At 41.8% G+C, this 22,888-nt stretch overlaps 1 protein-coding gene and 1 long non-coding RNA gene across 33 annotated transcripts in view; one reads left to right on the top strand and one right to left on the bottom strand.

Annotated features, from left to right (window-relative positions):
* FBRSL1 (fibrosin like 1) overlaps positions 1 to 22,888 on the bottom strand; it is a 518,463-nt gene that overhangs the window by 186,897 nt on the left and 308,678 nt on the right. The gene's annotated exons all lie outside the window — the stretch shown is intronic.
* Positions 10,684 to 16,261, top strand: LOC106031225 (uncharacterized). Of its 2 annotated transcripts, none has more exons than XR_010825548.1 (3): positions 10,684 to 11,052; positions 13,960 to 14,022; positions 16,134 to 16,261. It is a non-coding gene; the product is annotated as an uncharacterized lncRNA (long non-coding RNA). The 2 variants fall into 2 exon arrangements; XR_001204178.3 differs by lacking the exon at positions 10,684 to 11,052 and adding an exon at positions 13,416 to 13,468.

Here is a 22,888-nt window from a genome sequence, read left to right as displayed (position 1 = left end):
GACATCCACCTGATGACTGAAGTTTCTCTCAAAATATTACACAGATTTTTCCATTCAAATGTTGGCCTCCCAGAGATTTCTAACAGGAAAACTCAAAGGTGGGGATAAATTCCAGAATCTGGCATCATTTAAGTATGAAAGAAAACCTCCACCTTGTCTTGTAGCCATTTATTTGGAACTGTCAGGATGAGTCTGCTGAAGTCGGTTTGAATTCAGCTGTGGTGAAGCTGAGGTGACAGGTTACACATCTTGAAACATATCAGTATGATGCTACATGTAATATTATTTTTAGCAGACTACTCGGTAGCTTTGGACCTGGAAAACAATCTAAAGTACCACTGTGAACAACTACTATGTTCTCAACATATGGTAATCCAGCAAAATGAAGTACGGTTCGTTTTTAATTCAGTGGGTTTAGGAAGCTTGTGTGAATCAGCTGCTTTGCTTTGTAACACCTTAGCTATTAAGAAGGAAAGTTCCTGTCAGGAACAAGATTTACAGTACTTATATATAATGAATATATTAATTAATATTAAGTAATTACACTGCTATTTAACTCATAGCAGGGTTTATGCTGTGGCTAAAAAATACAACCCTTACAATATTTACCATTAATGTTTGCATTATTGAACATTAATATTCAGATTTGGCAAAGGACTTAGCACAACACATGAGATATCTACAGAAGACCTATTCCTCCAAGGAAACCCTCACAGCATGTGCTTGAAGACTTCAACCATTGCTTTTAGGATAAACCTTGAGGGATGGATGTCCCCTCTTCCCCGAGCTACCCTGGAACAAAGAAATTCACCAAGATGGAAATAAAAAAGATTTAAAAAACAAAAAGTAAAAAACCCCACAACCCCCCCCAAAACAAACCAAAAAAATACACAACACCTCAAAACTTCCAAGAGCTAGGAAATCTCCAGCAGTAGTCATTAAAAATAATACAATGCCATTTTTTTTTTCTTTTGTTCCATTAAGATCTTAAAAATGCTAAAGTAGGTAATACTTGGGAACGAAGGACAACCATTGCCCAGGGCGTACATTTCGGTGTCTTCAATATAATCTGAAGAATATAGCAGAGGCTGCAAGCTAATTCAATTAGAGAATATCACAGAGGGTTATTCACTTTCACAGAATTATGTCATGACAAAGCTAAATACAAAAGTTTCAAGGCCTATGCCATTACATGGAAAATAGTTCTTCGGACCACTGAATGACAAACACTAAGCTATTTAAAAATATGTATGTTTGCTATTTCAGGTGAAATTGTAAAGGCTTCCCATTACATTAATACATCTGCTCCTTTCTTCCACCCCCCCCTAGTTACTCATTTGTTCTTGTCAGCTCTCAAAATGTCAATGATGGATGCACATGTAATGATTTACAAGAAGGCGTCTGCTATCTCATTTCTGCTTTCAGACTGCGAAGGTAGTTTGACCAGCAGCGACCCCAAAGATCAAGCCAAGGACTGTCAGTACACATCCAAAGACACCAACACAAGAATCCTTTGCTGAACTGTCCTGAAACTTTCCCAACAGGCTCGAGGACATCTATCATCTATCATCTGTTGTCACTACTGAATCTTTTAGTGTGTGTTTTTCTTCCAGGACTAATGTGGCAAGGCTTAGATGCGTGGATAGATGTCATCCGTGAATTCAAGCTCTATCACGTCAAAGTCTTTCCACAGTAGTGACAGCCCCCTGTATGGCTAATCCAGACTGCAGCGATTAGAGAATAAAAGAAAGAGGAAAACATCTCAACAGGAGGGGAAATTAGAGGGAAAGAACAGAAGACTGAAGAACAAGAAGGGAGAAAACAACTTCCTCCACTGCGGACCAGTAATGAGATGGGACGACAAACACTGCCTGTTTGGGTATGAGCTCTATCGCCTTTAATCAGTAACCAGCACTGTTAGCACAATGATAAAATTGCTCGTAATTAGATGGAACAAACTAGTGTGTATTTGTCATGGAGTGAGAGTACATTCAATTAAATAAACTTTTCATTTTCCAGTAGGTAATTGTAAACAAAGCTGAATGTGAAGTCTGTTTGAATAAATGGAAAATACCTTGACTATGTGTTAAGCAGACAGCTCTTCCCGCTCCATTGGGAGGTGCGGCACAGCCAGGAGTCCTTTCTGAACCTGTTGTGACTTTTGCTCTATCAGCTGTGAGTTGCCAACTCACGCACATGCCTGGTTTGCAGCCACACACAGCAATAAAATGCATAAATACCAACTCATGGTAATACCATTATCAGTACGTCTCACTACTGCACATAGAATAATAAGATGGGTTTTCATGGGCTGCGAAGTGATTAGGTGTCCTCAACTATCCAAAGCCTTTTCACTGAGCTGGAGTATGGGAAGGTTCTCCTTGGCATTTATGCAATCTACTTGCCCAGAAAACAAAAAGCTCAGCTTCTGGCCAGCTTTTAGCAGCACATGTTGAGAACAGCAAGGTCCCATTCCTGACCAATGTCCATTTAAAATAAATTTCTTCTTCTTAATTCACACCTAACACGCGCTTGTTTATGAAGTAGAAATGGTATTCAAAACAAACCACTTTGTTAGCTGAGCTGGTTAATGAAAAATTGCCACAATTACAAAAACAAATCTTTGTTTTCAGTTTTCAGTAAGCAGCGCTTTAAAAGAGCAAGCTGCTCTTGAAAGCATGGTAGTTTTTTTCCCTAAAAAAGGAAAGAAAGAAATCTTTCCTAGCAACTGCAATTATGATACTTTCATGTCAAATGAATTATATTACTGAAAATAAATCTTTCTAAGATGCACAAGAGGGTTATCTGGCTCCAGTCAGACTTATGCATTACTGGTTTTATATGTTGTACTCTACTTGATTAATATAGGTAATCAAATTATATTGCCTTCCACTGTGCTCTCAAATTCAAGGCTATAATGTTTTCAATGACAAAGTTCATAGAGTTGTATAAAAATGTACCTCATGCTGTACCAGCCCTTTATTGCTGTAGTAAAACACCATTTTCAATTTAGTAATAAGTGATATAAAACAGAGTGTCTTGATTGGCAGGGTCGTATTCATTATGCAGTGCCCTACGACACAGCACAGTTCAGAATGGAAATTTAGGGGCAGAATCTACCATAATCTCAGATGCTGATGCTACAGGGAATAAAACGATTCCTTTTTCACAAGTTCTCCTAAGGAAGGACAAGGAATTGGACTCAAAGACATACACACATGTTATATACATACACACACATATTTATGGATGGATGGGAGAGAGGGACAGGAAGAGGTCCATTACAGCATTTTACTACCCAGTACAGGTTTCGTTGCACTGGAGCCAGTCCTGTAATACTGAGAACTGGATTTTTTTTTTTTTTATTTAAAAAAAAAAAAAAAAAGACAGCAGGGATAGCAGCAAATACTGGAGAGCTCTTTCTGGCTCTGCCACTGGCCTGACTTAGGACCAGAAAAAAAAATTCAGGGCCTTGTGATTCCAAGTGTTAAACTTGAGGTGCCTTAATGAAGTTGTGTTATCAAGTGCTCTTCACTTTATGAACATCAGGACTCTCTAAGAGCAATAAATTAGACAGTCAGAACTGAAAACATCTTAACTTTGCAGCTACCCTTGAATATGTAAATCCTAACCCTTCCCTTTCTTATTTTCCCTTCTATAAATTAGGAAAAATATTTACCATGCCTGTAAGCTATCAAAGCAATCAATCTGTGAGTTACATTGAGGCAAAGCATTCTGGTGAGCCTCATCACCACTGTGAACACTATCTGGAAGACGAAGAGTTATAAAGCCATTTTCTGTGAAACTAAATGGCAGAGATGCTGTTAACTGGTATCTTTTCTAAGCATGTATGTTGAGCAAATGATATGATCAGGAAAGACAACTCTTGGACTCAGGAATTAGTAATGATATCTTAGTTTTGTTTCCTTGGCAACTTGACCTTTCATAATTTGCCCAAAGGCAAAATATGGGCAGCATATCCCTTTCAAATCATACCTCAATAATCTTGTGATTAAAAGCATCACCAGAATGTGGCCTTACCGTAAGATGGAGAATTAACGACTCTCTACTAAATGATCCACTGATGTTGAATCTAATTTAAGTAGCCTTGCAAGAATATTTAACACTTAATGATAGGCTCTGTATTAGAGTAGGTTTAATCTAGGATGCAGCCACAGATGTCATAAGAAGGAATTAATCAGCATTGCTTCCACTAAAACAGAAATGCAAAATTGCTGAACAGAATGTATTAGAAACAGATTAAAGAACTGGGACTTAAACATAAAAGAAACAGAGCTGATGCCACCCTCAGAGAGCTAATTTGAAATACAGGAAAGCTTAATTCGCCTTTAACTGAAGAATTGGGGTGTTTGAAGTTACTAAAGAGAAGCTTGCGTTATCAAGAAGGAAAAAAAGGGAGATAGTTTTTTCCCTCATCAATTTAAAATGAAAGCCCAACCCAAATATTAATGCCTTCTGCAAAATCCCAACAAAATGAAGTTATTGATGCTCTAGGGATGACTGCAGTATCCTACATGAAGCTCCATACTCAGTGAAGTGCTTTGGAAGTTTCACTTCCAAATTTAGAGAAGTTACTTTTCAGAAAAGCAAATCTTGGATACAGGGAAATATTACCTACAGTTATTGAAATGCTTGCATTTGGGGAAAATATGAAATATCGTATTTCCAAATTCACTGTAAACTCCCTATGTAGAGAGAACTTGCCCATCCAAAGGTTTACATAAATATACTCATTGTTGCTTCAGACTATTTATTATCTTCCCATTATTTGAGGACTTCATGCCATCCACAGAGTTTACACTACTCAGTCTCTCTCATCAACAAAGACAGGTTAGCATATTTAAGGCTGAAGTTTCCCTTTTAACTTCTAGATCAGATTCCTGGAGTACAAGGCCAGAAGGGACCGCAGATTATCTGTTCAGAGCATCTGCACAACACAGGCCATTAATTTTCAACCAGCAACTTTCCATTTTTGATATGAAGATACCGAGAGCAAATCCCCCTAATCCTATGAATCTTTAGAAGCATGTGCCATGGATTAAATATTGCTTTGTTATTTTTTTTTTCTTGAGTTACAGTTAACGTTCCAGGTAATGCTGAGGATAACCTAAGTCTAGCACAATCACAGTTCTGATGAAAACGTCTAGGAGTATGCCGAATACTTCATTGGGCTGATTCAAGTAGAGCAACCCTGATTTACTATCACTGCTATTAAAAAGGTTTTTGACTGGGTTGAGTGGCCCTTCCTTGAAAAATTAGAAAACAATCTAGCTTTGGGCCCGATTTTCATTGATAGCCTAATATAACACACAAATCATCCCAGTGCTTGTTTCCAAATTAATGAAAAACTTATATAAAGCTTTGATCTTGATGGAAGAATCCATCAAGACTTCCCATTTGTCTCCCTAATTACTTGCTTTGATGCTCACGGGTTGCAATCACTGCATAAGTTAATGTCCTGGGGTTGCCATAGCTACCATTAGCGAAGCAGAACAGGAGGCACTGCTCTGCACATAAGCCACCTTTGCTAGATGGTTGCTTCTTTGCCCTGGCTCTTTCTCCACGAGCGACACTATAATGGTACTCCTGTACTGCATCACAAGTTAATAAAATACTTCCTGTTAATTTTATTACAAGTATTAATGGTAAAATAAGAGTTTTCTTTTTCTCTGCTCCTTCTGGAAGTTTTGGCAGCAGTGAAGTGGTTGGAAGACAAGTGCAAGCAATGACTGAGTTTACTCTAACTCAACAATTTTCTACGTAATTCCGTGCCTCGATTTTCTTGACTCTTGAAGGGTAGCAAGGATGCATCTTTCAAGACGCAGTCCTGCTTTGCAAATACCCTGTTAAGAATTGATGATGAAAATGTGTAACAATATTCACTTTTCATGAAAAATTTGCTTGAAGTAAATTCCCTCTATTGCTACAACTTTCTGGTTGTCTAAAAAGCTTGCATTAAACCTCTATGCTTCTCCTTTTTTAATAAAGGACACTGAACAAGTAATGATGCATAATATACTTCAACATTACTAGTAATTACTCACTGAAAATAAGAAATGAGAAATCACTTTCTTATTTGCTTATCTGATGATCTCGAAGGACAATGACATGCATGATAAATGCAGCAAGGTGTATTTCCTCATTTACTCTATTGATCTGATTTAAAGTAATGTCAAGAAATGCAGTATCAAGTCATTATATGCCAAAAAAAGTATATTTTTCTCTAAAATGTGAGTGTATCTGTAACCTTAGTCCACTCAGATGTTTTTGTACATTCTGCAATTAGATCACTGAAGTTTTCAGCACAATCTGTTCTCAGAAGTTTTCCATTCTAAAAAAAAGTGACAAATGAAATATCTAAGTGGGAACCATCATTCTAACATATTTCAAATAACTAACCAAGGTTGACTGAAAAACTCCTACAGCAACAACACAGTAGCACTTATTTTGGTTATTAGGAAGATATATCACTTTAATGCACGAGTTTAATGCTAAAGTTTTATGCATTCTTTAAGTGTGTGAACTATAAATCATTTTTGTTCTGAATACAGTATTTTCCTCTGGGAGGTATAGTACATGGTAAGTATGGAAAGTTAACATGTAATTAGCATGGTAATGTCTAAACAAATTACACCATGCTAGAGTTAATAGAGGTTCATATCAGAAACAATCCTCTGAGCACAGCCAGTGTGAATTACAAGTTTCTAAAACACTCAGCAACCTGGAAACTTCAGAGGCTCCTGGAGCATCTAACAAACCCCTGCACCTCAGATGCTCACTGCTCATTGCAGACCCATGGTGCTCAACTCTGCTCCACGAACATCAGTCGGAAGTTTGCAAATCAGTCACAGCTCCTGCAGTGAGCTGCAGACAGTGGGGAAAGATGGAGCTCCCGTCCCACAGGACTAGGCTCTACGTCTTCACCTTGCAGTGTGATAGCAGAACAGTTCGTTAGATGCTCTCTTGCTAATTTTCCTCACAATTAAATTTGCTTATTTTCCTCAAGGAGTAGCTATTAAAAATAAACCTACTGTGGTTTTATTTTTAGTAGATTCTGTAGTTAGGTCGTACCTGACAAGACATGAATCAGAAGCACTGTGCTAGCAACAGGGTTGCATTTACAGCAGACAGCCTTAGCATTGCACTAATGCTTTCTTTACATGATCCACTACTGGTGTCCTAACAACTTCTTACTATTTTATTTAGAAGCAAATAGCAAGGAGAGAGAGGGAGATTCCAAATTAATTAAATAGGCTTAGTGAAGAAGAAGAACCAATTTTGGCATAAACACTACACATTATTTTTGTTTTTAAATTAAACCAAGCCTACATGCTATTTAGCAACTCCAGAACCCACATAATGACAGAAAACAGTTAAGTGAATCAACAATCAGAATAAGGAGAAATCAGAGTAAACGGATCAGGGCAATCATCATCGGACAATCCACACAAACAAGGATACTCATTTTTCAAATGATAGTATCAAATGTTAAGGACAACGGAGAAGAGGAGTAGCAGCTATTTTTAGACAACTGCCTTTCTTCCAAAGAACAGAAAGCTGAAGAGCTTGGATTTATCTCTCAAATACTGTGGCTCATAATATGACAGGTTGTAATGCACAGCACATGAGAGAGAATACATAAGCCAACATAAAATTCAGCATGATTAATATATGATTAGTTCACGTTTGTACAATGCTTTGAAGATGAGAAGTGCTAATTAGAATTTCTGGATTAGGCTGGTTGGTGCCCCAGTGCAATCCAGATCAGTAAATAAAAAACTGCAGAAGTTTAAACTAACTGCCCGAAGATTGAGGAACCCCTGAGACGCCAAGAAAGGCTTTAAATTTCAAGTGGATAAACAAATGTATAAAAGAGAGAAAGAAGGAGAATTCAAGGCCCCAGTGAAGATATTTAAGACAGATATAGCTGGTAATTATTTGAAAGACACTGGTTCGCCTCCCTCTACGATCACCAGAAATACTCCTATTGACTTGTGAGCTATAGATATCTCAGCTCAGGAGCTCTTAAATATATGCTGAAACAAAACCTTAAAGTCTAAACGTAAGCAAATAGCTTCCCAAGAGTAGTTCTACAATAATAAGAATGAACAAAAATACCAAGTTTGAGGTGTGCAAGGGAAACAAAACATGTAGCCTCACACTGGAAAGTGGGAAAAGAGAGAGAAAGAAGAAATTCCTCCCTAGTTTATGCCTGAAATTTTTAAACTGGACTTCAGGACAGGGAGAAATACTGAATTCTAGAGGAGATGAACAACATGGGGCTCACATCATCAGATATATAGATATTTAAATAGCAGAATACGTAAAATTATGTGCAGGAAAAAGGCCATCCCAATACATCACCTGCATGGGACCAAGGAACAGCTTGGGATCAGAACAGAATACCACCCAGCAGAGAGATGTTGACTCTGCTACTGATCTGGCCTTTTCCTGCTTAATTAAAGCTACTGAACACTTGAGCTGGAAAACTGTAATCCCTATTAAAGTGTCATTTTAGCTGTAGGTGATCAGACCTTTCAAGCTACACTAAGTAATTATGCTAGCAGGAACCATGTGTAGTATTAATGCGACCATAGGAAAATGACATCCGTGCAGTCAGGAGCAGCGTTAGCGCCGAGCCTGGTAACCAGCTAAGGATTACCAGGCACACTGGTAGTTTCTGCTCCGGCCATGCCTGAATTAAGACAGAAGTACCAGTACACAGCCATGCCCAGCGCCGCGCAGAGAAGAGGGGGCTCTCATTTTGCGGAGGTGCTACAAAAGGCTGGATAACCGCATCTGGGGAAGCAGAGCCTGCATGCTGTGGTTATTTGCCCTTTGGTCCGAAATAACTGTGAAGATGAAACGTACCAAGAGAGCAGGCACAGAACAACGAAATACTCAGCACGTGAGTATTTACTTTTGATCTCCTTCTAGATGCAGAAGTACACGTGGAGGCCTAGAGAACGAAAATTGGTTTTGTACTGCTCTGCGCTTTCTGGAATAAGAAACGTGACCAAGGGAAGTCCAAGTAATGCAAAAAACACGTAGACATAAAGCTTCTACAGATGCAATGCAGTCGCGCTTCAAGCTTAGCAAATTCTGTGTGAGCTGACTTCAGAAAGTGTTTGGGGGACAGGAGAGCAGGGCTCGGCCGGAGATGCCGGTGGCTGAAGGCATACTGTCATGACACAGAAACCACATTACGCCTACAGCGCCTGAATTACTGGAAAGAACTGAAACGGAAGGAATCCCAAACAAAGCAAACCTTCCAATTAGTGCTGAAATGAAACAAAGGCACTTTCTGATTAAGCGGGATGCACATTTTTCTGTAGTGTGCTCTTGTAGAGGTCTAGGACTATTACTCACACGACGCATGAAAAGATGTAATCCCTAGGTATGTACAAATCTTTTCCAAGTGTTTTTAAAGCCGACATCTGTAGCAGTACATATTTTGCAGCAAATATTTAGAATGAAATATTTCATAAAGTACTTCAGCACTTCTTTGAGTGTTTAATTTATCTGACATAAAAGAACAAGAGTGTGTAGCATTTTCCTGTAAGTGGATGTAAAATACGCATTGCATGGATCCCTATAATTAAAAAAACAGCAAATCATTGTCATTAATGCACAAGCAAGATCATAAATGAATACATTATTAAGTCCTACTGAATTAATGTTTAACTGCAATAGAGTTGAAATTGAATGAGGCAATTAATCAGAGTAAGAACTAAAAAAAAGCCACATCTGTCTCACTTTGAATACATTGAGCAAAACGACCTTCAGAGCGGCACTGCCAATCAAGGCACGCCGCCCACTGATGTGACAGCCTCGGTGCCACCACGGAGAGAAAGTTTAGTCAGTGTAACAGCTACAAGCCTTCCATCTGAGTCACTTCGTGGGTACGTGTCACCCCGAGGGAACCAAACATTGTGTCTCAAGGGGCTTATTTCATAAAATCATGAATGTTCAGATGGTGAAGCTCATGCTGGTGGTACATGTGAACTACATCTGCTCAAAGTCACCCGAAAATGAAACTGGGGGAGTTGACATACATTAATGATCAGTTTTAGAGGCTTAATGCTCTTCAAAATCTAGGGGAGGCTAAAAAAATGATGTTCAGAAGCTTTTGTTCAACGGATTGCACTTTGATCAACCAAAATACATTAAGTTAAATTTTTTCTCATCAGTCTTAAACACTGCAGTGAAGTTTTCTTTAACGGGTTAATTAAACTCCCTCAGGTTCTTAACTGTTGAAAAAGTCTTAGTTCAATTTAGTTCAGAATTTAAGGAGGAATAAAATGATAATACTAATGATGATAATGACCCTTATCCTAGCTAAAGCTTTTTGCACTTCGTATGCAGAACAGTATCTATTGTTCACCAGTTCTACCTTTGACAGATAGGTATACGTACTTTTTTCTTCAGTGTAACATATTATGAATATTAAACAATATTTAAAAAGAAAAAATCCATTGGTATTTTTGTAGCAAATTCTTAAGCAGTAATTATCTTTGAATAAAGATTTTTTTCTCTTAATGCAAATGAACTGCAAATTTTCCAAACCATAATTGTTTTCCTACATTGAATTGATGGAGCAACTGGCATATAGGTAATCAGCATACTCATTTCCCTTTCAACAGCAATAAGGACGAGGTTCAGGATTTTCCATTAAAAAAAAAAAAAAAAAAAAAGATTGCTAAGATATTCATTGATAAGCAGCTAGTAATTAAGGGTTGGGAAAGTTTGCCAGAGAGCTGAATAGTGGTTAACCTATTCCTACACTCCTGCTATCATATCAATGAACATGTTCTAGCCATTGTGTTACTTCACAATGTGCAATAATTTGTCCTCTGTGTGCAATTCAGAGCTTTTTGTACCCAAAAAAAAACAAGTCAGGCTATACAGCCATCTTTCCATTACCAGCTGCAACCACATGCTTGTCCACAGCACGTAAAACAAGCCCCACCAATGCACTTTGGAGATCTGCACAAGCACATCTGCACTGCCTGTACCGCCCCAGTTCACCAGGTGAGAGACAGAAGGGCTCTCCTCGCCAGCTCACCCGGGTCACCACAACCTAAGGTGCACCGCAACGTGCACCTGCAATGCAGCTCCCAGAGCCGAGGTGTTCAAAAACGCCTTGGAAAACTGAAGTCCAGTGTGCGAAGTGAAGTCAGAGGGGGGATGACGATGGCCCTGGCTCAGTGGGAGGGCTCAGGAGGGCTCCTGGTCTCTGCCAGGCCTAGGGCTTCAAAGTCTGACGTGGCTTCATGAACATTTCCTTACTTGCACAGAGGTTTTGGTCTTCAATAATCCTCTACAAAAGCTTGTAACACTGACCCAAAGCCACTGCCACAGGCTATGAGGGGCGTTAACAAGATGAAAAGTTCATTTCAGCTAATGGAGGAAGACTAAATACAGATCGCGTGTGCCTTCTCTCTGGTCATATTTACTATTGAGTGGTCACAGTGTTTGTACTGTGCATGCTGCTCCCCCGACCCTACAGGAAGGACACGGAGATCAGACGAGGAGCTGGGAAGCATCAGATCTCCTTTCCTAAGGAAAGCGACACCTGGAACGCACCAGGGCTCACATCCACTAAAGGTGATTTCCCTTTAAGGACAGGGAAATGCTTTCCATGTTGTAAGAGCCTTTAGATAAACTTTAGACAATTCCCCATGATAATTTTTCAGGCTGACAATATTTTATTGGGATAACAGTGTGAGATCTAGGCACATTTGGCTACACGCCAGCATGTATCTATCTGTTCTACCCTATTCTGATACGAGATTTGTTCTGCTGTAACTTCAAATACGGAGATTTTAACAGAACTGTGACACGGGGTATCAATCTGATACAAACTCAGAATGGAAGAGCACAGCAGGATGGAGCCGTCGCTGCACAGGAGTGTTTCAGCCTGGGCTGCCGCGCGTAAGACGAGAGGTTGCATTAAACCCATCACGACAAAACGGTTCAGCAGCAGCTAAACACCAACGAGGGCATTAATAATAGCAACTAACTGCAACATTAGTTAAGGGATCCTGCTTCATGGGAAGATGTAGGACTCCAGGCTGAATCCTGACCTGACCACAGCCCATGGTCTACTCTCTGCTTACCTCCACGAGAACTGCACGGGGATCTGGGACGGAAGGGGTGAGCGAGGGAGAAGGAAGAGAAGGGAGTGGGGGCAATTCACTAACACACACAAACCCAAAAGATAAAATCAACAAAGCAATTAAGCTTCAACAGAAACAAGGCAGATTTTTTTTTGTTTTGTTTTGTTGTTGTTTTTTTTTTTTTTTTCCCAGTGTGAATGTTAATTACTGTGCCTTACAGCAGAGATAACGAGAGGGTTTTACTGCCTAGCATTTTTCAAACAAAGACATGAAAAATTCATGAGCAGGGAAGACCTTGGTGTTGAGCTTCAGTTTTCTTGTCAAATATTTCAGCTCCGGAGGTCCTTGGGAAGGTTACACGGCAATATTCAAGTCTAAAGGATGCCTGTCAGCTGGATCTAAAAGCAACCAGAATTTTATAGGCCACATATGACCTTGTCAATGTGTTTTCACTGGCCAAGAGTATCTCCCAGCATCATTCACCCAGTTGACAATAAAAACCGAACACTAAAATGTCTGTCCTCCTAAGGACAGACCACTCACAACATCAATTTGTCCATAACATCAGAATTAAGATTCTCAGTGGTTCATCCAAAGCTGAGAAATGCGGATGTCTGCACATCACTGAAAACGGCTTAAAATGTACCCGGACAGCAGGCTTTGGGGAAACCTTCCCAGTCGCAGAAGCTTTGTAAGACTCTGTGCAGTCTAAAATGTCACCCTTCAGCTGGGCAGAAAGATCCCACTAAGTTCGCCATGGTTTCCAGTAAGATCTCAAATCTCTTTTCAAGTAACTGGCTTTAGATACACGGATATTTTGCAAGTTAGCACTGCCTTTATTAAAACTTGGCTGAGGTTTTCTTAAAGGCTACAAAAGCCAGTTTCTGTTTGCTGACACGTAGGTCAGGCACAGATCAAGTGTGAGGAGAACAAGGCCACTTAGTGGACTAACAAGAAACAAGTGTAACACAAAAGCTTTTGGGATCACGTGAATCCCCTTCCCTTACCTAATCAAATTCCCCATAGCAGAAGCAGGAATTTGATGAGGTCTTCAAAGTCTGAACTGCTCGATGTTTTCTTCCCTTGTTAGTTCAATAAAGAGAAATCCCTCAGGTGAGTCACTACGAATCATTCTGCAAATCAAAAACTTCCCTAACCCATGGCCCCAAGCTTTTAAAAATTATTCTGCATCAAAATTCTCAGCATAGCACCCCTTCTAGAACACAAACTGCTAGGTAAAGACAACATCTTAATTGCATGTAGAGGCGGTGTGCTCCGCCTGCAGTGATTTCCCACAAATATGACAACTCCGCTGCACAGAACATGCTGTAAGATCAGAAGCTCGAATTGTGAATTTGAGACAATTTTTGAATTAATCTCCCTTGCCAGAAAGCCTTTTTAACAAAGAGGCAGATTTAACACATGCTTAAATCTCTGAAGCTAGGCAAGAACCTTCAGCTAAAAATAATAATGAACAAGGAAAAACCTCTGACAATTGTGTCCGTGTTTCAGACCTCGGTGGAGCCAAAAGTTCACAAAGGTTCACTGCTTTTCTCCCAAAGTGCTGTTTGAAATTAGACTCTTCTTTACAAGTTCTCGACAGTGACAAACCCTTACAAGCAGTAAACCTTCCAGTCAAAACACTTTCTCCTGCACATTTGCTGTGATTTCACTTGCCTGATGCCACCCCTTCCCTGCCTAGAAGAGCAGTTGGCTTTGACTCCTCTAAAACCAGAAAGTTATGAGGAATATTAAGTTTTTGTTTTACAATAAAGTGACAGAAAAGAATGCTAACAGCTTATTTCACTTCTTTTATAAGCTGTTGCTGATGAACGCCACCCTGGTCTTTGAGAGCTATCCGCTGATGTTTAGAGGAAACACGGTAAGCAAGGGAGAGGCAAGCCAGAGGAGAAGCAAGCACGCTGGTTTCATCAGCTCCGTATCTCAGGCTGGTGATAAGGGATGATGGAGTGCGTTTAACCTCAACACACTTCTCTTAAGTACCCGTACTGCCCTGTGAGCCCGTGACCAGTGTGTGCTTTCAGCTAACCACGCTCAGCTCAACAGCACCGACGTGCTTGGAGTTCAAACGCCGCCGTCTCTGCCAGTCCCTCTCAGCTCTTCTGGGTGCAACAAGGCCCAGGATTGCTCTTGCCAGCTGTTCTTTTCCACGCTTCGCTCCCTGCCTGTGCTTCTCTGAGCAAACAATCTTCTACTCAGGACACATATTTTTGTTGCGGGAAATACCTTTCAGAGATCTGCCTTACCAGTGAAATTGTGAGGCTGGATTCGCAGCTGTACTGTAAGCCTGCTGGGAGCCCTGAGCGGGGAGAGAGAGCTGATGTAAAATTAGTGCTTTTACTTTCCTAAGGCAAACGTTGTGCTTACCTTGTCTTTTGGATAAACTACGCTGGCAAAACTCATCCACATATGGATGCTACGGTGCTCAGCAGACCTGTTAGAGAGTTCAGCACTGGTCTGGGGTATTTTTGGAACCTGGATTTACTGGCTTAGGCTCAGCCTGATTCCATCATGACCCACGCACACCACCATTTTGTGGTTCTCTAGAAAACACCTGCCCTGATAAAAAAAATAGAAGCACTTAAAGCCCGTTTGCTGCTCCCATGACCTTAGCTTGCACCTCTCTGTCATGCAACACTGCAGGGACCCCAATATGAAAAAGAAAATATAAATGTACCTCTGTAGTAAGTCTAGCCACGCAGTTTGGAAGACCAGAGCAGAGTTCAGGCGTCAATCCCACACTGGTGCTGAGTTTCCTCCCTCTGGTACAGACTCCCTCTGGGGTTACTGAGATCCTGACCAGCTTCCTTCTGAAATGAGTGTCTGGGCTCCACCACTCACTTTCAATATCAGCTAGCGTCAGTCCTTCGCAAACCATTTTTTCAAGGTTTTGACTCCTGCCAAGTGTCTTCTTTTTTCTGTTGTTTTAAATCAAACAAAGCTGTCTCTTCCTCTGCCTGCTCTTCCCTGGCAATCCTTTTTGCTCTTGCCATGGTAGAAAGAGCTGTCTTTCACTTCAGATCACTGCAAAGCTGCAGTTGAAATCTGTTCAACCACACAGCAGCTAAGGCTATCGTCAACCAAAGAGAATTTCTGAAAGAAGCAAAGTGCCCTGCAGATTTTTCTATCTGTCTCGGGTTGCCCAAACTGTTGTTGCTTGGTTTGTGCCCTGGAGCTCCTCACCAAGAACTTTATGGGGTAACCCTAGGCAGTTTTTGTCCATTTATCGTGCTGGAGATGCAGACACAGCAAAGCGCACCACTTTGCTGCAGTTTCAAGTATGAAAGTCTCTATATGTGAGTCACCATTACTACCAGCATGACCAATATGGTTTCTACTTTACCAGAAATCTCGTAATGAAACCTCCAAGGGAGAAGACAGGCCTAATTACTGTGCATAACTTGCATATTCATGCAGCGGGTCCCCTCTGGTTTTCCCAGATACTTGTGGAATCAGACGGTTTGCACTAAGAGTGCTAGAAATGGATCTGTGAGAAATTAAAATGTCCCAGTACTCGAAAATTAAACAGGGAACTCGAAGCTGGTATAACATTTGCCACTTAAAAGGCAACATTTACCTAAGGTATAAGGGGAAAAATGACGAGGTACCAACCTGCAGAGACTCCCTTTCCCCGTATACCTTGATGTTCTTCTCTTTGCTCAAAGATTTTTAAGTTATTGCCTAGCGCATTTATTGGTTAAGTTTGGGTCCAATTAACAAGACAAAGTCTGAACGAAGAGCTAGAACTTAGGAAGGAAAAGTCCTCCACCGAAGAAGAAAACAGTTCAGGCATGCCTGCTTCTAGAATTCATTCATTTAGGAGGTTTATTTCTGTTTATTACTTGCTAATACGTTTAAATTGCCCTAATATCTAATCCTGACATTTAAAAAAGATCTGGGTTTAAAAAATGATCCGTCTCCCCTTGTCGTGTAAATAAGATTGATAACCATGAGTTCTTCGCTTTGTGGCAGCGTGCTGGTACCCTCGCACCACGACACAGCTCAGGACCGCTGCAGCCACGGTGGGCACAGCTTGACCTTAAATAAATAGCTGGGCGGTTTCGGGTCCGAACTGAGGCGCAGAGCCGAGTTATGACTGGACAGCTTGCGAGGCACCTGCACGCACGATGCTCGGCTACCGTTCGCTCTCTCGCTTTCGTGAGAACCAAAATTCAGCCTCCTACACGTTCACCACAAAGAGGAAACTCAACAGATACAGCCGAATTTATCATGGCCGATGGTTCAGCGGAGGAGAGTACAATCAGGCAAAGCCACCAGGACAGCTGCTCACTCGGCATGCCAAAGAACCAAACCTCCACCAGTTTGGTCCCAAAATCCCTGCGTCTTCCACCCTGTGCTTATTTACCCAAGAAAATAATGCAGCTGCGGGGTCACTTTTATCATGACTTAAGCTCTTTTCCTGCTGAGCTTAATAAAAGATGGAGAGTACTCAAGTGATTTAACCATGTCTTGCAGTGGGTTAGTGACTCATCTGGGTTTAGAAAAAATTCAGGGTTTTTCCTCGCTCACAGGCCTGTATTTCAAACACAGTGTTTTCTTTTGACTATTCCTGTTTTCATTTCATCTGGTTTCCATTGACTAAAATTAGAAGCATAAAGTTTAAACTATATTGTGGACTGCTGAAACATTCAAACACACAGAGAAGTTTATATTGAATGCAGGCCATTTGCTGAGACTCATTATCAGCTAAGCATCGACTAACTACGGCTGCCAGATTAACTGTCCTCAGCCATGCAACAGTAGAACATTTTCCTTGTTTCCAGCTGGCTATCCAATTGTGTGTTTTTTGTTTTTTGGTTTTTTTTTTCCCCATTCATGGGGGTGGCTCATAGCATGGAGATTACCAGACACAAGCAGGCTGCTTGGGGTTGTACTGAATGTAATCCCGGAGGAATTTTTGAACGCAAGAGTCTGTGTGATACTTCCTATTTTACCAGCACGGGAAACATTGCACGGCCCAGGTAACACAAAGAGGAAGTCATATCTCGGTGATAAGACAAAAGGAAAGAGATTAACAACAAAGTAGATGTATTTTCAATGTACTGCAAAGTAAAGCAACCTAAGAGAGTTTAGACGCATTCCTTTTAAAATCCAGCTGCTAGATCAACTTCATAGCAGATTTAATGGTTTCAGTTCACCCACACACTCAGACGCTAGACCCTAGACACAGGTTATTCACGGGGCCAAGAACCCAGGCAAGGACAGGGCAGGGGCAGAGCCCGGCAGCAACGGAGCCCTCCAAACTTGGGCCTTGGTGCCTCACCCCAGGCCTTCTGCCTCTGCAGAAACCCTGAAATCACCCAACGCTGCCACGCGACACAGCCTCAGGAACCGAATTTTGAACTGAAATTCAAAATGAAGTTTTTTTTTCATTCCTATTGGTTTCACGTTATAATTGGCAGCGCAACCCGGAACTGCTAGGAGTGAAAGTAGCTGTTTTACAAAAGCATTGTATCACTCCTGACGTTAGCACCATGGGAATGCACTGTAACAGTGATCTACGGTCCCTCGCTGCTTTCAGATGGGTTTAGCAAACAGAATGCATAAATGCTCAACTGCTACACCAGATATATCTACCTCCCCTGCTCTTCGGAGAACAACAACGAAAATTGATAGACTCAGGCAGGCAAATCCTATGTTTTCTAGATGAAAAAAAAAACCTGTTGTGGAAACTGTACAGTTTTAAAGGGCCTGGGCTAACTCCCATTTTAAAACCAGGCCTATTTACGCACTATAAATATTCTTGTAAATTAGGAAGAAGTTCTTATCGATTCAAAGACAACTAAGGCTGTCCTCCATATTATCACACTATTAAGACAGATGTTATGCTATGATTTCCACATGGGAATGCTGGTTTTTTTTTTCCTAACACCACAGCACTTCTTTGAAACGGCATGACAAGTGTCGTGCCTCTTCATGGCTCTTGGCTATCTGCACAGCTGGCTTTTACCACTGGCTGTGGCACCAGAAACTTCAGAGGCAGAAGCAGGCTGTCAGTCAAGGGCTACGTCCCACCTCTGCCACTGCCCTATCTCGCCCTTGCCCTGCTTTGGAAGAAGGTAACTGATGGGAATTTGCTATTTAGCCTCTATCCTGTGAGTCTGCCTGGCATTTGTGCAGCTCTCCAGGGAAGGGATGCTGCGACCAGCCGGGCCAGGTGGCTTTGCTCCCCTGCGCCTGTCCCAGGGCTCGTGCCCAGCTTGGAGGGGAGCAGCTTGGAGGGAGCCAAGCGCAGGCGCGCGGCTGAACTCATTATTATATTTAAAATGTTTCAGGAACCTCAAAAACAGATTAAGTAATGCAATAATAAAACTCTCAGTGAACCTGTGCAATAAAATCCATCAACAGAGGAGATGGGTAATATAATCTCTTTAGAAAAAAAAAAAAATCCTCTGCTCTATGCCTGAATTACCTTGTGCACCACAAGATAGAGGATTTAGACTATGGCAACGGATTGAAATCTCTCTTCAGGGACATCCTTCTCATAATTGTACATTCATGCCTCTCTCCCCAGTAGTAGCCTAAATACAATTTACCGTTGCACACATTTTTATAGGGTTTCTGCAAATCCGCCACTTTATTACCACCCCGGTTATAAGGGGCCACACGGCAATTCCTAAGGGTTCACTAACTGAGCAAGATATTAAGCTTGAATAAAAAGAATCAAAAACGTCTATCTACAATTTATAGTTCTCTATAAAGGACCTTGGGGAACCGCAATTTGAAGGTGAAAAGTAAATGGAAAGCAGATTTCAGCTGAAAAATTCCATATGATCGATGGTGAAGACTTACGAAGAATTATCCAGAGAGGTTTTTAAGGTGTGCTAGAGTTAAAAACATACAACTCCAAATCACACACAAGGCACACAAACACCCCAACGTGGATACATCTGATTAATCAGCCCTATTCAGAGCTTGGTAACAGCTGCCTTCTTTATGCACATCTCATGAAAGCCATCCTGTTTTACACCTTTCTTCAGAGGGAAGAAAGCTAAAAAGAAGATATGGAAAATTCCCAGGTGGGCCACAGTACCCAGCAGTACAGTGCTGTCAGACGATGTTTGTCTGAGAGATCCTGAGGTCCCTACTCTGCTCCAACCCAAACCACAAACCACCTGGAACGTGAGCAAATCGCCTAGTTCAGCTGTGCCTCAGCTTCCCTCTCGGTGGAGTGAGGGAGTTTCGTTTCATTGATAACCAGAATGGTTTCAGAAATTACAATGAGAATGGTTCTGAAATGAAAGTTATTATTTCAGTGTTACTTGTCTTCCTAAAGTTGTAAGAACAGTAATATAAAGGCACAGTAGCATCTACAGCATCTAGCAAAAACGGACAGAACAGCTGCACAGTTATGTGTTAGCACCTACAAAAATTAAAGACTAAATTGCTAATACGAGTAAAAAGGAGTAGAGAGTAGATGATGTGGCAGACGTACCCTGATGCTAAACTCAGAAGGCAAGTATCTGAATGCAGAAGTCCATCACTAACAGGGAATACCTTGAAACACTTCAAATTCCAGATCAGACGTTTTCGTAGAAGGTTAACCACCTCTGGTGCTCCGACAGACTTTCAGGTCTGGCCCAGTGCTGACATCCCTGGGGCACATCACCAACCAGGCAATGGAGTCATGAGAAATGATTCTTACTCCAGAAGAGAAGGGCCAAAACCTCTGTTATCTTAATGCCTTAATACAAAGCATCCAGGGACAAATTTGGTCCACTGAATCTATAACAGGGAATATGGCTGCAGGAATGGCCCTGTTCTCAAACGCTGTTCCCATCCTGTTCCCATTCCAGAGAGCACCGTGTAACGTACAGCCATCGCTTCTCTGCAGGATCAGGCGTGATGGAGAGATGGGACATTTCCAGACAGCAAACTCTCTAGTTGATGAGAAGCAAAATATTTACCTCTGAATCTTCAGCAATTCTTGAATAGTATCATAATTCCCTGAATCTGCGGTATCTCACTGGCATCTGAAACACTGACATGTGGTAATTAACCTTCTTTTCATCTCTTCCTGATTCAATTGCACAGGATAACTTTAGTAACGCATAACAGGTGGAAAAATCTGTATTTTATTTATTTATTTTTACTCTGAGGAGATGTAGATAAAAATCATAGACCATACTTGATGCTGAATTAAATGAAGATGTGGTGCATTCGGGCTGCTGTGTACCCATTACTGCCGTGATGTATTTATTAGTTCTCCTCCTAAGTCTGCTGCTGAGCCCAGAAATAATGGCTGAGAAACCGAGCTGTGAAGGTGATGCTCTTCTGCATGTGCCATGACCTTCTTTGTGCTGGTGCCTTGGACAGCAGCACAGCTCCATCAAGTAAGATCCTGTTATTTATGACATTTCACTTTGAGCCTTAATAAATCACGCTCAGAGACAGTGTGATTTCCCAGCTAAGGACATGCACAGAAGGAAGACGTAGGTGCAATCAAATCTCTTAAGAGTCCATCGAGATGGCCTATTTGAGGAAGACGACCTCAGACAAACCCGTGTAGTGAGGCAACCTTGGTTTTATCCTGGATCTGCTGCAGACTTCCAGTGGAGTCGTATTTTTGTTGTTGTGGTGGTGGTTTGTTTGTTTGCTGGCACATGACATTCTGTTGGTGCTTGGTTCGCCGTTCAGCCTCCCTGCCTCCTCCTCTCCCACACTCCTTCCCCACCTCAGCTGTCTGGAAGGCTCTTGGCAAAGACCGTCCCTAATATGTGCTTGCATATGGCAGAACATCCATCTTGATGGAAGCAACGAGGCATTAACGTATAACACAAATAATGAACAATGATTCATCTGAGCAGGCTCGATACGAAGGGCTGCTTTCTTTCGAATCTGGGCCTCAGTAAAGCTTTAAAGGATAATTTCCACTAAAAATTGGATCAACTCCATCAAGAAGAACACAAATCCCTGTTTCCTCCAGATTGTTTCACTCGATTCACTAAAATGTTTATTCTACACTCAGAAAAAAGTTGCTGGAATTTCTAAACTGCATTAAAATTAATCCTTTGCTTCTTTACAGTTGCCTTTTTCAGTGCTTCCTTTGTTCCAAGCTGGCGCTTACAGGAGCTTTCATAACCAGCAGGCAAGCACATACATCCTTCCTGTTTGCAGTTTTTACTGTACTTTACACAAACAAAAAACGTGGAGCAGTCCAGAGCACATCCCAGACATCTGAGAAAGGAGAAGGTAAATGCTGCTAACGGTTCCAAGTAGAAGACAAGGAGCGGATCGAGACACCTTGGCTTTGAAATGGAGCTACCTCAGTAACCCACTACCTTGCCAAAACAAGAGCAGGAGATGACCCAGCGAGACTCCAACGATCCGGCAGCTCTCTGAAGCACAGCCCTGCTCTGAAGGGACAATTCGGACCCCGGGACAGTGACCTTACCAGGGAACCAGCAGGAATCAGTGCTAGCACATCAAAACCCCATGGCAGGTTGTAACGGCATTGGGATGGGCCCTGACAGCTCGGAAAGGACAGGGCATGCCCTGCAGAGCTGCCAACAAATTAACCGACAGAATGGCAGAGGTCTCCCCTCCCTGCAGTGCCGTACAGCTGTGCGGCTCACAAGAGGCTCTGCTTCTGAATGGCTTTTAATTAAAGGCTCTTCCAGATCGTACCTCCGGCAGGCCTGAATAGCTCATTTTTGAGGGAATGGTCTGCCATGAGAGATGCTCAGCGGCCACTTATATTTTTCTGTCTCTCTCTCAGTACGTGGGGAACAGAGGCAATGAATGAGCAAAGCCTCGCAGCCCTGGCTGACAAACGCCCTTTCCCATCAGCTGATGGTGAAAGCAGACAACTACCTTCACAGCGAGCACTCCAGGATGCTTAGCAAACCCTTATTACCTTTTGTGAACCTGTGTCTCATCAAAATTTAAGCAGACACGTTGTCACACTTCAAAAACATTCTATTTCCTGCCAATGAAACGGCGAATTGCTGCTTAATACTCTCCAGCGGTATTTGTTATAGCCCAAGAAGCTCGGTCTCTGCGATCCCCGGTACACTACAAAACACACTCATTTTTCAACAGCCGTGTATCTGAAAATAGACAGGGCTCAGGTGTTTTTACTACAATGTCATGAAAAAAACCTGCTCGAGTGCACTGACAAAATAGGCCTTGCCTACATGAGCATTTGATTTTTGCTAGCCCTGGTGCAGCTGTATTGCTATTGGAAACAACACAAAATATGCGAACGTACACGGGCCTTTGAGGAGAAGAGAAGCCCTACGGTTTTAGGTATCTATCTGATAGGCATCAGTGGGGAAGTGCAGTCTAATTGTTACAGCTCGAAACAGAAAATATTTTCTGTTGCATCCTTATCTACCTACCTAGCTGTCTGGTCTTACAGCAGGAAAAAAAGATCCCATCGCTTGCCCTTCCTCAAGCCTTGCTGCGTGCTGTACCAGTGTAGCACGAGCTACTTGTGCTGCTCCAAAACTGAAGAAGCAGAAGGGAAGAGCCCTGCTCAGGACCCAGCAGCATTGGAAGAGGGGCTGAAGGCAGAGCCCTTTGTGCCAGCCAGCACCGCTGCTACCTCGCACCTAAGGCTCGTGCTTGGTGCTTCGGAGAAAGCTGATTATTCTTCACGGAGTGATGCACCCAGCTTAAGAGAGGGGGAGGAAATCTTAATCCACTGGTTTATGGAAAGCAGCATCAGAGGGCAAAACGGTCTCCTGCCTCACAGCACAGGTCTT

Source organism: Anser cygnoides, chromosome 17, assembly GCF_040182565.1.
Source record: "Anser cygnoides isolate HZ-2024a breed goose chromosome 17, Taihu_goose_T2T_genome, whole genome shotgun sequence".
NCBI classification, from domain to species: Eukaryota; Metazoa; Chordata; class Aves; order Anseriformes; family Anatidae; genus Anser; species Anser cygnoides.
Note: the sequence above shows the minus strand (reverse complement) of the source record. Positions and strands in the feature narration are given on the sequence as shown.